Source organism: Mirounga angustirostris, unplaced genomic scaffold, assembly GCF_029215605.1.
Source record: "Mirounga angustirostris isolate CCGP_5_RB_7025 unplaced genomic scaffold, mMirAng1.0.hap1 SCAF_4, whole genome shotgun sequence".
Classification (NCBI taxonomy): Eukaryota; Metazoa; Chordata; class Mammalia; order Carnivora; family Phocidae; genus Mirounga; species Mirounga angustirostris.
The window spans coordinates 44,611,752-44,626,665 of NW_026991712.1; the positions used below are offsets into that span (position 1 = coordinate 44,611,752).

General features: G+C 36.5%; 1 long non-coding RNA gene and 1 pseudogene across 1 annotated transcript in view; one reads left to right on the forward strand and one right to left on the reverse strand.

Annotated features, from left to right (window-relative positions):
• The window catches only part of LOC135364095 (uncharacterized), a 103,214-nt gene that overhangs the window by 25,819 nt on the left and 62,481 nt on the right, over window positions 1–14,914 (reverse strand). The gene's annotated exons all lie outside the window — the stretch shown is intronic.
• LOC123858589 (protein FAM133B-like) lies at window positions 422–1,153 on the forward strand (annotated as a pseudogene).

The following is a 14,914-nucleotide window of genomic DNA, read 5'->3' on the forward strand; positions in this document are numbered from 1 at the left end:
AAAACTCCTTTCTCCTTTTCCCTATTTGGGTCCTAGAATACTGTCCTCCAGGCTTATATCTCCCAAACAGGAGAATGGAGGGTTCTTCCTTCAGGCCAAAGTTCTACAGATGATGAAGTTCTCCCCCCTTGAAATGGCCCAGTCACTCACCCTTCAAAGAAGCCAACTAGACAATAAGCATCCACCCAAATATCCCATCAGCTGTGTAGTGCCTCATTTATAAATATTATCAGTAGCCAAAGGTCAGCAGATACTAGAGGAAAGCCACAAGCACAAAATGCCAAAGTAAAGAGGTAAAAAAAAAAAAAAGGAAAAAGAAACTTTTACAAAACAGACACACACACAAAAAAAATCTAAAAAAGCCATGATGGTCTCTGACCTGATCTTCCTTGGTGTCTGACTGTTTGCTCAGTCCCGCACCATGGGGAAGCAGAACAATCAAGTGGGCTATATGAACCCAATAGTAATGCCCACATCAAGGGGTCCAAAACAGTGTTCAGGGCCAATGATCCAAATTATCTGAAGTGACCAAAGCCTACCTGGGAAGAAGTGAAAGAACAACTAGAAAAGAAAAAAGGCTCCAAGGCATTGGCTGAATTTGAAATAAAAATAAGTAAGAACTGGAAGAAAGAACTCAAACACAGGGAGAAATTATTAAGGGGAAGTGAGAGCTCATCTCCCCCCCCAAAAAAGACAGAAAGAAAAGGGAAAAGAAGAAATCTGGTAGGTAACTTCTCCTTCACCAAGCTCTTATTCTTCTGGCAATTCTTCAGATTCTGAAGATGAGAATAAAAAACAAGGAAAAAGGGAAAGGAGCATTCACATAAGGCTTCTGAAAATTCCATGTCAGAAACTGAATTGGACAAGTAAGGATAGTTTAATAAGGAAAAATAAGTCAAAGGATGCAACTGACAAAGAAAAGGACATGAACGGACTCAGCAAAAAAGGAAAGATGTAGCCTGAAGATAAATCTTTATCATCTGAGTCCTTATTAGAATCAGATTATATTAAGAAGGTACAAGCAAAAAAGAAGAAAAGCAATGAAGAATGAGAAAAAATAACAGGAAAAAAAACAGAAAAGAAAAATAAGCATAAGAAACACAAAAAGAAGAAGAAAAAGAAAGCTTCTAGTTCAAGTCTGGACTCGTGGTAGCAGAAAGAAAAATCAGGATTCCCTTATAAAGAAAGTGCAACGTCTAAGGAAATTTCAACTGTGAAAATTATGACATAATTACTAAACTGCATGCATTTCCTTGTTTTTAGAATTACTCCTGGACTATGCAGTAGCCACTTGGATGCTGCTGTGTGAAAGGGCCATAACTGTTGCCTACTGCTGGAATATCTACTTTTTCTCTTCCGGTGCTTAACAACTCTGGGAGATAATACACTGCAGTTGTGCTGGTGGTTAAGATACATGGGGATAAAGTTAATACTTTTCACTAGAAGCATCTAATGATAAATCAACAGAAATTGAATCTGGATACATCATTAAGATGTAATTAGAAATGACCAGATGCCTCTAGCTAACATTTTTGAAATAGGGATTACATTGATATTTCAGAATCCTTACTCTATAGATAAGTGTAATTTAATTTTTCCCCCTTATCTACTTTTACTTACCTGGGGAGGGAGCTTTAGGGTGGGGGGATGGCTTGCTATCTCTTTAGCTAGCAGAATAGCATGTTTTTTTATCCTCACACATCCTATTTTTGTGGACACAGTAGCCATGTTTCAGGGGAGGTCAGAGCTGGGTATAGCAGTCTTGTCCTTTGATATCCTTGGGCTCTGTTATTTGCAGCTTTCAGTGAACCCAAAAAACAGCCCTTTGCAGCATGACAGAGCCCCAGGAGCTCTGAGATTTACCTCCATTTCAATAATACTGAATGTTTTTTAGCATTAGAATATGTTATAGCATTTCAATTAATTTTGACCACATGTTGGCTTTGGAGAGGAATCATTTCAAATAGACACTGGTACCTTTTGAACTTTTAGCTAAAGATTCTAAAATGCATGTTTTATACTGCTAAGTTTTAACCAGTCAGGGAATTTTATGTTACCAGTGATACTTATTTCATTTTTGTATGAATTTTGTTTAGGCCACAATATTTGGCTTTATTAACTCCTTATTCTTGCTATCTTAAATTCCTTACTATGTCTAATAGTACACTTGCCAAGATACTCAGCATGTAAAAAAAAGCAAGCAGACTTTTGATTTTTTTTTTTAAACAGCTTCATATTGAAGCCGAGACTTACCATAAACAAGTTGAGCGGCAGGCCTGGTATGCTGTGTCTCTGACCTGCATAAAGCTATAAAGCTTTTAAAGCTATTGACAGAATCTTAGTAAATATAATATTTAAAAAATATGTCTTTGTATATTCATAACAAATTATGAAAGTTAAGTGAGAATTACATTATTGCTCTTCCTGTGTCATATTTTACTAAGATTTTTGTGCCTCCTATTTACTGCTGAATTGTTTACTAGTAATGTTAAAAGGAATTGATTAGTCATTTTCACTTTATATTTTAATATAATCAGATAAGATGAAATATAATTTAATGTACAATTTTGCCTGTTACAAAGGGTGTTCTAGCTATAATGGTATATGCACAAAACATTTTGGCACAATAAAAGGCTGAATAGCTATTTTACTTAATAAAAAACATTCAAAACCCCATTGCTATAATTAGTATCTTTAGAGAGATAAGGTAGTGAACTTATGAAACAGTATGCAATAAAAAAGCATTACTTTAGGATCAATAGAGATTTTAGAAATTAAAAATACGATACAGAAGGGGGATGTCTGATAAAGAATCAATGATAAAGTAGAGAAAGTTCCCAAAAACTAGTAATAAAAAGAAATGGATTGTAGAAGAAAAAGTAAAAAAACAACCAGAATGGGAAGAATAGAAAAAAATCATTTGAAGAAAATTGCTCAAAAATGAAGAACCTAAGCATTCAGATTTGAAAGGGCCCAGTGATGCCCAGCACAGAGAGTGAAGGAGGCCCAAATCAAGGCCTAACATGGGGAAATAATGTGAGTAAAGAGAACAGTGGGGGAAAGAGAAGACCCCAAAAGCTTACAATGTTTAAATTAAAAAGAAAAGAATCAAAATGGCATTAGATTTCTCAAGAGGAACACTGCAAGCCAAGAGACATCACGGCAATGTCTCCAATATTCTGTGGAAAAAGAATTTCCAGCTTTGACTTCTATGCTTAGTTATTAAACAAGGTACAGGTAGAATAAAAATAAATTTTAGGTATGTGTGATGGTTAATTCTGTATGTCAACTTGGTTGGGCCACAGTGCCTAGATATGTGGTCAAACATTATTCTAGATGTTTCTATGATGGTGTTTTTGGCTGAGATTAAAATTTAAATCAGTGCACTGTGAGTAAAGCAGGTAGCCTTGCATAATGTGGGTGGGCCTCATCCAATCAGTTGATGATCTGAGCAGAAGAAAAGACTGATCTCCCTTGAGCAAGAGGGAATTCTGCAGCAGATGACTGCCTCTTAGACTTGAACTGCAACACTGGCTCCTTCCTGGGTCTCCAGCCTGACAAACCTTGGACTTTACGGCATTAGGTCTTCTCTGGGTCTCTATTCTGCCAGCTCACAGAACTTGGACTTGTCAGCCTCCATAGTCACACGAGCCAATTTCTTAAAATAAATATCTTTATATATATATATATATATATATATATATATATATATATATATATATATACACACACACACACACACACACACACACACTTCCTATTGGTTCTGTTTCTCTAGAGAATCCTAATAAACAGTTTATCAAAAATTTCACTTTCCATGCATTGGAAGAATGCATTGCACCCATTCATGAGAGTAAACAAAGAGAGAAAGACACTGCATCCAGGACATAAGGGACTCAACAGAGCTGAGCACATGAGGGAATTCCTAGGCTAAAGGGGAAGAAAGTGCCCATGATGAGACAGCTGTACCACAAACCAGAGAACAACTAGTTCATGAGGAACAGAGGTGAGGGCTCCAGAGAGGATGTCTAAGTCAGAGAGAGAGCAAGAGAGACAGGGAAGAAGGAGAAAGAACTCATAGACAATGGAAGGCTTGACTGTGTGAAGTGGAGAGTTTGGGGAAAAATTAGTGATAGATACAAAGAAAGTAAGCAACTGAGAAAAAGGATAATGACCTCCTGAGAAAATAAAAAGCAAAGAAAGGATAAGTATTCACAGTATACTACATAGTTGGGTCAGTGGTTATACAGTAAACATCAAATTGTAATCATACCAAAAACTATGACTGAGAAATTCGAAAAAATGGGGAAATGGGAAATGGGGAAAATGATCTTTCAAAGTAGAAGGTCAATAGATAGTATCTAAAATTTAGAAAATCAAATATTGGTATAAGGTTTGTTTTGTTTTGTTTTTTGAGAAATGAAGGTAAATACTAGGAAAAAAACAAGCTAAAAAAATAGCTAAAGGAATTGAAAGTGGTTGCCTCCTAGAAAATAACTGAGTATCTGTAGGGATGGGACAGAAAACAACCTTTTTAAAATTATAAGTCTCATAGAATTATTTTAATCTTTTAATAAAGATAACACTTATGTATAGATTTCATAAAAATAAAGCTAACATATAAAATTAAAATTGGAAAAATAAGAAAAAACAACATTCATTACATATGTTGCTATGGTGTCATCTTATTTTAAGAGGCAAGAGTCTGTTTTTGTCCTGTTTGCTGGCCCAATTTTGTAGCTTCTTTAGTCTTAAAATAGAATGTTTGGGTTTAATGACAAGATAACAAATTTTAAAATATTTTTAGGAAAGAAGATTATTAGGAAACCATGTCCACATTAATTTAGAGTGGATATTACACATGCTTCTTCATCCATTGACTGTTCAAATTTAACAACACAGAAAAAATTTAAAAGTAGACAGTAGCCCACTGGTCAGATCTGACTTGCAGATATAATTTATGTAGCTTGCATAGTTTTCTAGAAAAAAATTAAAATTAGTACCTGTATTTAACATGTGGAAGATTTAGCATAAAAATTTTAACCATTGGCTTCTCCCAGAGAATTGTAAAATTTGACTACTTTGGGTTCACACTCCCTCATGGCCACACTGGCAGAAGCTGAATGAGGGGCAAGGTAAATTAAGATTCATTCACGTGCCATTGTATAAAAGAGTAATGAAGCTCTTAATGCAATGAAAAAATATACACAAACATATATTAATATGTTAAAAAAAACCATGAAGATAGAGAATATTGCATGTAGTATGCTACCATTGGGTAAAAAAGGAAAATATTAAGTTTATATATCTACTGGAACATGTACAGAATAGCTCTGCAAGCACACACAAGCAACAGGTAACATCTGAAGACAGTGTGTGGTATCTGGGACACAGGATGAAGGGAGATCTTTTTACTTTTTGTAACTGTTGAATACTGAACTATGTGAATACACCTTCAAAAAAAGTAAAAGAAGTACTTAAAAAATTCAGAATTTCTTAGCTCCAGAAGTACAAGTATATACATGAATATGACTATATAACTTAAAAATATGAATCTATTTTTATATATATTCTTTATAGTGTATATTCAAATGAATATGTAAATATTTTTCCCCTCCTGATTGAATGTTTTATTCTCATTCCACCATTAGAAGACAGGAGATATATAAAATTAATTCTGTCTTGCACTTAAAAACATAATCCTGAAAACCCCCAACTCTTTCACCAAGATTTCCCCTGTTCTTTTTTGGATCTTTATATGCACTGCTGAAGAGATTCCTTCTATGCCTATACAATTAAATTACCCAAAGAAATGTTAGAGACACTAAATTACTGAATCTATATAGCGTTAGTTCCTGAGAAATTAAGAGTTAAAAATACCTATTTTCAAAGGCAAATACAGAACAGTTTAATAATCTAATGAAAGAATTTTTAGTATTCTCTCTACTTTCATTTAAGCATATCTTTGTTATACCAGATTACCAATTATTTTTTTCCACTTGTATGTACTATATTAGTAACTAGAAAGCCTCTTCTTTGGATTGAGATGCTCAAAGATGTCATACAGAATGATGATCTTAGTTTCCTTCTGCTGATGTTTGACCTTTTCCTAATCCTTTTAATTCTTTGATTTCAATTCCAATTAAATGGAACTCTCACATATCTCAAAGGTAAGTGAGTGGCTGGATCTGTACTGACTGAATCAGTCCTATTTTATACAAGTCCAGAAGGTGGGCAGAAGTGGGAGACATGCACACAAGTACTTTCCAGGGACCAATGCTAAGGTGGCTGAACAACACCATCTGCTCAGTGAACTGGAGTACCACTGCAGTATTCGAAGAGATCCCAGTGTAAAGATCAAGGACAGTAGCAGACGTGGGGAGAGTCCATTTTGGCAGAAGATCTGAAGGGCTCCATAGAGAAAAGTAGATAAAGAATTAATGAAGCTAAAGAGTTTCATCTTCACCTAATTTTTTGTTTGTCCCTTATAGCAAGGTTAAGGTCTCTATTTTTAATTTTTATTTCTTTCATGTCACAGTTTAATTTCTGTTAAAAAGACATCAAAGAATAAAGAGGCAGAGCAATATTTATCTAAATGGGATGATGACTTTTAAAATTGAAATGACAGTGATAATAGCTATATTAATTTTCTGAAACTTTTAGGTTTGCAACATTTTTCTTGATGAAGACCATAATAGTATCATAATAGTATTTTTAAAAGTAAGTAGCTATTATGAAGAATGACCCTAATATTTTAACACTTGATATGATCAGTGAAAAGGAATAGCAAAGTATTACCAGAGACAGATGTTCAAAACAGTTAAACGTGCTTATAGTGTCTTTTAAAATCAAAGTTGTAAAGGAGATAGATGAGCATGAGAAGCCATTAAAGTATGCTGGGTCATTAAAGATGATTAAAACCAGTATCTTTTCGCAAACTCTTACCTAACTTTTTTGAGCTCCTAAACTTCTATACAATAAGCTGTTACTTTTGACTAGAACACTTTCTGTCTTAGATGAAAAGGAGCATAGCATAGCGGTTATTTAACAACGTAGGTTCAGGAGAAAGATTGCCCAGGTCCTAATTCTAGCAGCACTATTTATAAGCTCTCTGATTTTGGGAAATATCCTTATTCATCCTTTCAGGGGCTGTTTCCTCATGGGGGAAGTGGAGATGAAAACAGTAAACTACCTAATATATTTATTAGAAAGATTAAGTGTAATAACAACTAAAATAATTTAAAATGGTATATTGTAATCACTTAATAAATATTAGAATTGTTCCAGCTGCACCCAAAAGAGTTCTTGAATTTTTGTGGTGTACTTTATAGCAAAGATGTGCCCAACTTCCCACCTTCTGGAGGGCAGAATAAAGGTGATTAAGCTATAAAAAAAAGTTAATCTGCTGCTTTATAACCATACTAATGGGAAAACAATTGGCCCCCATAGATAACTTCCGTGGCTGATAAAATTCTAGTGTCAGAGTTTTTATTGACAAAGATCCTTTTTACAGAAGCGATGTTGATTTTGCTTCTTTCAGAAACGTTGCTTCTGTATACCCCAGGGAATTTTGGCTATATTGAGTTTGCAATAACATTAACTGTTCAGAGCTAGAGTGCAATAGTTGTTGGCAAGCAAGAAAAGTTGTGATTTTGTAGATCATCTAGTTTTACTCATTACTTGGGTAGGAGCCATATTCTTTTGTGACTTTCTACATCCTAAACAGAAGCAGAACTAACTTGGACATTGTTTTATTGGATAATTTTTATGCTCCTGTGTCTCTCTCCTTTAATCCTAGAAGTCCTATTTTCTCACATGTGTCAGTTCAATTTTTTTTCAATATTTTTCTCTTTGTTCTTCTTTTTTAATAAATTTAATAATAAATTTCTAGTAGTTTATGGACCCTTTCTTCTATAATCAGCTATTAAGGCCAGCCAGTAATTTTTTCATATTATATAATGTACTTTTTAGTTCTAGAATTTCCATTTGGTTCTTTTTCAGTAGATTCTATTTCTCTGCTTACATTTTAAATGTGTTTATCTATTATAAATATATTTTCCTTAATGTTCTTCAGCATAGTTAAAATAACTGCTTTAAAATCCTTGTCTGCCAATTTCAGTATCTGGGTCAACTTAGGTCAGAATCCATTGAAAGTATTCTCTCTTGAGTATGATCACACTTGCCTCTTTCTTCATATGTCTAATAATTATAGATAGTATCCTAGACATTGTCAATTGAAAAGACTCTAGATTGTGTTTTATTCCTCTGAAAAGTATTTATTTTGTTGTTGTTTCAACAGGCAGTTAAGTTGGCTGAACTAAATCTGCAAATTTTGTAATTCCTGCATAAGCAACAAGTGAATACCAATTGTGCATACATAGTTCAGGGAGTCAGCCATAATTTTGGACAAATTTTAGACACAGAATTTAGAATTCTTTCCTGTATCTCTCCCCTTTTCTGAATATCCTTCCTCATTTTCCAGTTACTGTGGTCACACCAAATTCTGTCTTCTGGATTTCTTTTTTTTAATTTAATTTAATTTTATTATGTTATATTAGTCCCCATACATCATTAGTTTTTGATGTAGTGATGCATGATTCATTGCTAGAAAGACTGTTTCTTTTTTTTTAACTGAAGATTTAGTCACCTTTCTTGGAGTTTATTGGAGGCTGCCCTCAGGCAAAATAAGTATATAAATTAAAATTTTTAAATGAAACAAGTATAAAAAAATGAAAAACTGGAGTTCTGGTTCAAGACAGTGATGTAGAAGGATCCTGAATTCACCTCTTCCCACAACCACACTGAATTTACAGCTACATGTGGATCACTTTCTTATGAAAAAATCCCCAAACTAGCTGATTGATACCTACATAGAGGGTGAAAGAGAAAAAACCCTCATCAAAGTGGGTAGGAGATACAATCTTTGCTTCCTTTTTTTTAAATTGAAGTATAGTTGACACACAATGTTACATTAGTTTTAGGTGTACAACACAGTTGTTTGACAAGTTTATATGTTATTAGGTTGTTATGCTATGCTCATCACAAGTGTAGCTACCACCTGTCACCATATTACAATACCATTGACTATATTCCCTATGTTGTACCTTTTATCCCTGTGACTTATTCATTACATAACTAGAAGCCTATATAGTTGAGACACAATCTCTATAAACAACATCCCCAGAGCATCAACCCACAACTGGGAGGGAACTCACAACACCAATTTCTCTCCGAAGAGTAAAGGGCTGGAACCTTACATCTGGCACTTTTAAGACCTGCACCTGAGAGACAAACCCCCCAAACATCTAGCTTTGCAAACCAATGGAACTTGTGTCCATGAGACCCACAAGGCTATAGCAAACTGAGAAACAGTTCTTAAAATTTCCCTAGGACTCGCCCATCTCAGGGCCCAGCACAGAGGCAAGCAATCAAAAAGTGCCCAGACTTTCTGGGAAAAGGCTTATTTGCTTATCTTATAGTATTGAGCTGGGAGGCAGGCATCTAATTTAACATATATCTAGAGGCCTACTGAGGTGCTTTCTGGGTACAGAGGCCAGTGGGTGCCATTTTTGCACTCTCTTTCTGCTTTGCTCCAACTTGCGATTATCTCTAGGAGTTTTACACTCCTAGAAGAAAACACAGGGGGTAAGCTATTAACATTGGTCTTGGTGATAATTTTTTAGACTTGACAACAAAAGTGAAGGTAACAATAGCAAAAATAAATAAGTTTGACTACAACAAATAAAAGAACTTATCAATGGCAAAAGAAATGATAAACAGAATGAAAAGACAACCTATGGAATGGGAAAAAATATATGCAAACCACATATCTGCTATGGTGCTAATTAATCCAAAATACATAAAGAACTCATAAAACTCAATAGCAAAAACCCAATTTGATTAAAAAATGAGCAGAGGATCTGAATAGACATTTTTCCAAAGAAGACACATAGATGACCAACAGGTACATGGAATGGTGCTTAGCATCACTAATGATCAGGAAAATGCAAATCAAAACCACAGTGAAATATCACTTCACACCACTTAGAATAGCTAATATCAAAACAGATAAGAAATAACAAGTGTTAGGAAAGATGTGGGAAAGGGAATCTTCATACGCTGTTGTGGATTTATAGGCATACCTTGGAGACATTATGGATTCAGTTCCAGACCACGGCAATAAAGCAAATACTGCAATAAAACAATGAAGTTTTGGTTTCCCAGCATACGCAAAAGTTATGTTTACACTATACTATAGTCTATTAAGTGTGCAATAGCATTATGTCTAAAAATTATATATATACACCTTAATTAAAAAATATTATTAAAAAGTGCTAACCATCATCAGAGTTTTCAGCAAGTCATAATCTTTTTGCTGGTGAAGAATTTTGCCTTCATGTTGATGAAGTTTGCTGGTTGCTGAAGGTTGGGGTGGCGGTGGCAATTTCTTAAGACAACAATGCAGTTTACTGAGTTTACTGACTCTTCTTTCCATAAACCATTTCTCTGTAGCTATCTAATAACATTTTACCCACAGTAGAACTTCTTTCCAATGTAGAGTCAGTCCTCTTAAAAACACTGCCACTGTTTCATCAACTCAGTTTATGTAATATTCTAAATCCTTTGTTGTCATTTCAATAATCTTCACAGGATCTCCACCATGAGCAGATTCCATTTTTAGAAACCACCTTCTTGGGGCACCTGGGTGGCTCAGTTGTTAAGTGTCTGCCTTCAGCTCAGGTCATGATCCCAGAGTCCTGGGATCGAGCCCTGCATTGGGCTCCCTGCTCAGTGGGAAGGCTGCTTCTCCCTCTCCCACTCCCCCTGCTTGTGTTCCTCTCTCTCTCTGTGTCTCTCTCTGTCAAATAAATACAATCTTTAAATAAAAGAAAGAAAGAAAGAAAGAAAGAAAGAAAGAAAGAAAGAAAGAAAGAAAGAGAAAAAAGAAAGAAAAGAAAGAAACCACCTTCTTATAGGTAATTAATAGTACATTTATCATGATGAGCACCGAGTAATTTGTAGAATTGTTCAATCATTATATTGTACACCTGAAACTAATATAACACTATATGTTAATTATACTTCAATTAAAAAAAAAGGAACCACTTTCTTTGCTCATCCATAAGAAGCAACCCTTCATCCATTCAAGTTTTATCACAAGCTGCAGCAATTCAGTCACATCTTCAGGCTCCAGTTATAATTCAAGTTCTCTTGCTATTTCCATCACATCTGCTGTTACTTCCTCCACTGAAGCCTTGAACCCCTCAATGTCATCCATGGGGGTTGGAATAACTCCTGTTAATGTTGATATTTGGACCTCTTCCCATGAATTTGTAATGTTCTTAACCATCTAGAATGGTGAATCCTTTCCAGAAGGTGTTCAATTTACTTTGTCCAGATCCATCAGAGGAATTGCTAACTATAGTACCTATTCCCTTAAAAATGTATTTCTTAAATAATAAGACTTGAAAGATGAAATTACTCCTTGATCCATGGGCCGCAGAATGATTGTTGTATTAGCAGGTACGAAAACAACATGATCTTTTATATCTCCATCAGAGCTCTAGGATGACCAGGTACATTGTCAGTGAGCAGCCATATTTTGAAAGGAATCTTTTTTTTTCTGAGCAGTAGGTCTCAACAGTGGGCACTGGGTGTTATACGAAAACAATGAATCATGGATCACTACACCAAAAACTAATGATGTATTGTATGGTGACTAACATAATAAAATAAAATGAAATTTTAAAAAACAGTGGGCTTAAAATATTAAGTAAACCATATTGTAGACATATGTGCTGTCATCCAGGCTTTGTTGTTCCATTTATAGAGCACAGGCAGATCTAGCATAATTCTTAAGGGCCCTAGTATTTTCAGAATGGTCAATGAACACTGGCTTCAACTTAAAGTCACCAGTTGCATTAGCCCCTAATAAGAGAGTCAGTCTGTTCTTTGAAGCTTTGAAGCCAGGCATTGACTTATCCCCTTAGCTGTGAAAACGAAAGATGGCATCTTCTTCTAATAGAAGGTTGTTCCATCTCCATTGAAAATATGTTGTTTAGTGTAGCCACCCTTGTTAATTATCTTAGCTAGATCTTCTGGAGAACTTGGTGCAGCTTCCACACAAACATTTGCTGCTTCCCCTTGCACTTTGATGTTATGGAGACAGCCTTTTTCCTTAAACCTCATGAACCAACCTCTGCTAGCTTCATACTTTTTTCCTGCAGCTTCCTCATGTCTCTCAGCCTTCAAATAATTGAAGAGAGTTAGGGCCTTGCTCTAGGATTAGGCTTTGGCTTAAGGAAATGTGTCTGGTTTGATCTTCTATCCAGACCATTCAAACTCTCTCCATATCAGCAGTAAGACAGTTTTGCTTTCTTATCATTTATGTGTTCACTGGAGTAGCACTCTTCATTTCCTTCAAGAACTTTTCCTTTGCATTCACAACTTGGCTAACTGTTTGGTGCAAAAGGCCTAGCTTTTGATCCATCTTGGCTTTTGACATGCCTTCCTCACTAAGCTTTTTGACTTAATGTGTGACTCTCCCTTTCACTTGAACACCTAGAGGCCATTGCAGGGTTATTAAGTGGCCTAATTTCTATATTGTTGTGTCTCAGGAAATAGGAAGCTAGAGGAGAAGAGAGATGGGGAACAGCCAGTTGGTGGAGCAGTCAGAACATATGTACCATTTCTTAACTTCACTGTCTTATATGGGTGCAATTCATGGTGCCCTAAAACAATTATAATAGTAACATCAACGTCCACTGATTACAGGTCACCACAACAATAATGAAAAATTTTGAAATACTGTGAGAATTACCAAAAATGTGACCAGAGACATAAAGTGAAAAAATGCTGTTGGAAAAATGGCTGCAATAGACTTGTTCGACACAGGGTTGCCATAAACCCTCAATTTGTGAAAAATGCGCAATCTGTGAAGCACAGTAAAGCAAAGTGGAATAAAACAAAGTAAGCCTGTACTAGTGAATTTTACTCATTCATATGTTTGTACAATGTTAATCAGCATCCTTTTATTTCAGCTTCAAGAATGCCCTTAGCATTTCTTGTGAGGCAGGTGTAGTGGAGATGAACTCCTTCAGCTTTTTTTGTTTGGGAAAGTCTTTCTCTTTCATTTCTGAAGAACAGTTTTGCTGGGTATAGCATTTTGTCAATAGTTTTTTTAAAATACTTTGAATATATCTTCCTACCCTCTCCTGGCTTGCAAAGTTTCTGTTGAGAAATACACTTAGTCTTACAGGGACAAACTTGAATTGTTCCTTTATAGTTCTGTTTTTGACTTTTGACAATTTAATTATAATGGGTCTCTATATAGCGCTTATTGGATTCAACCAACTTGAAATCCTTTGGGCCTCATGAATCTGGATGTCCATTTCTCTCCCCAAGTTTGGGAAGTTTTTAGCTATTATTTCTTTAATTAAACTTTCTGCTCCTTTCTTTTTCTCTTCTCCTTCTGGGACTTCAATAATGAATAGATTGTTTCCATTAATGGTATGCCATAATTCATGTACACTTCTTCATTTTTTTTCATTCTTTTTTTCCTGTTTGCTCCTCTGACCGGATACTTCAAATGACCTACCTTTTAGTTCACTGATTCTTCTGCTCGGCCAAGTCTATTGTTGAAGATATCTTTGGAATTATTTAGTTCAGTCACATATTCTTTGGCTCTAGGATTTTTGGTTTTGTTTTTGATAATTTCTATTTCTTCGTTGATCTTCTTATTTTTCTCATGCATTGTTTTCCTAATTTTGTTTAGTTGTCTATGTGTTCTTGTAGTTGTAAGAGAATAATTCTAAATTCTTTGACAGTTCATAGATCTCCATTTCTTTATGGTCAGTTATTGGAGCTTTATTAATTTCCTTTGGTGGTACATTTCCTTGATTATTCATGTTCCTTGTTGCCTTACATCAGTGCCCACACATTTGAGGAAGTAAGCACCTCTTTCAGTCTTTACAGATTGGCTTCAATAGGCAAACCCTTTCAACAATCTCTTTTTCCAGAGACTCTGGGTGGGCTGCCTGGGGGTGTCTATGGTCAGGATTGACGCTGGATTGCTTGAGCTCTCAAGTCTTGCGCCTCAGTGAGAAGGTAGGCATGCCTGGTGCTTGGGAACATAGGGACCAGCCTGGTGGCTGGGTCATTGGTGATGGGCCTAGGACTTGGGTCTGTGTGGGCAGACCTGTAACCTGGTTCCATAGGGGCTAATCAAGAACCAGGGACAACTGGGGTGGGTGCAGAATGTGAGTCCACAGGGACTGGCCTGGTACTGAGAGGGGCTAGCTTGGAAGCTGGGGTCATGGAGGCTTCTAGGGAAGCCTGGGGCCTGGGGCTGTGGGAGTAGGCCTATAGCCTGAGGCCTTGGGGACTGACTTGGAGGTTAGTTCTGTTGGGTTGATCTGTCACTGGGTGGGCTGGGACCCTAGGTCTGTAGGGACTAGCCTGATGCTGTGGTGAACCCGGGGTCTGGTGCTGTGGGTGCTGGTCTGGTGCTGAGGTTAGCCGAATTCCTGTACCCATGGTAGTTGGCACTGGGTCTGGCTGACAGTCTAAGTTCATGATCCTGGCCTGGAGTCTGGGTTCACATGGGCTAACTGGAACCTAGGATAACAGGAATTGTCTAGCACTGAGATGCACTTGGAACCCAGGTTAGTGGGAGCCTGGTGCCATGAGAGCTGCCTGAGGCAGTGGGAAGCAGTTAGTGATGGTTTGATCTGGGAGCCTGGTTCCATGGAAGCTACTTGGGGCCACTGGATCTGGTCAGTGCCTGAGGTGACTAGACCAGGTGCCTGGGGCCACAGGAGCTACCTGGGGCTGCTGTAACCAGCTGGCACTGGGTTGGATGAGGAGCCTGGGTTTGCTGAACCTTCTGGGAGCTTAGTGCCATGGAAGCCATCTA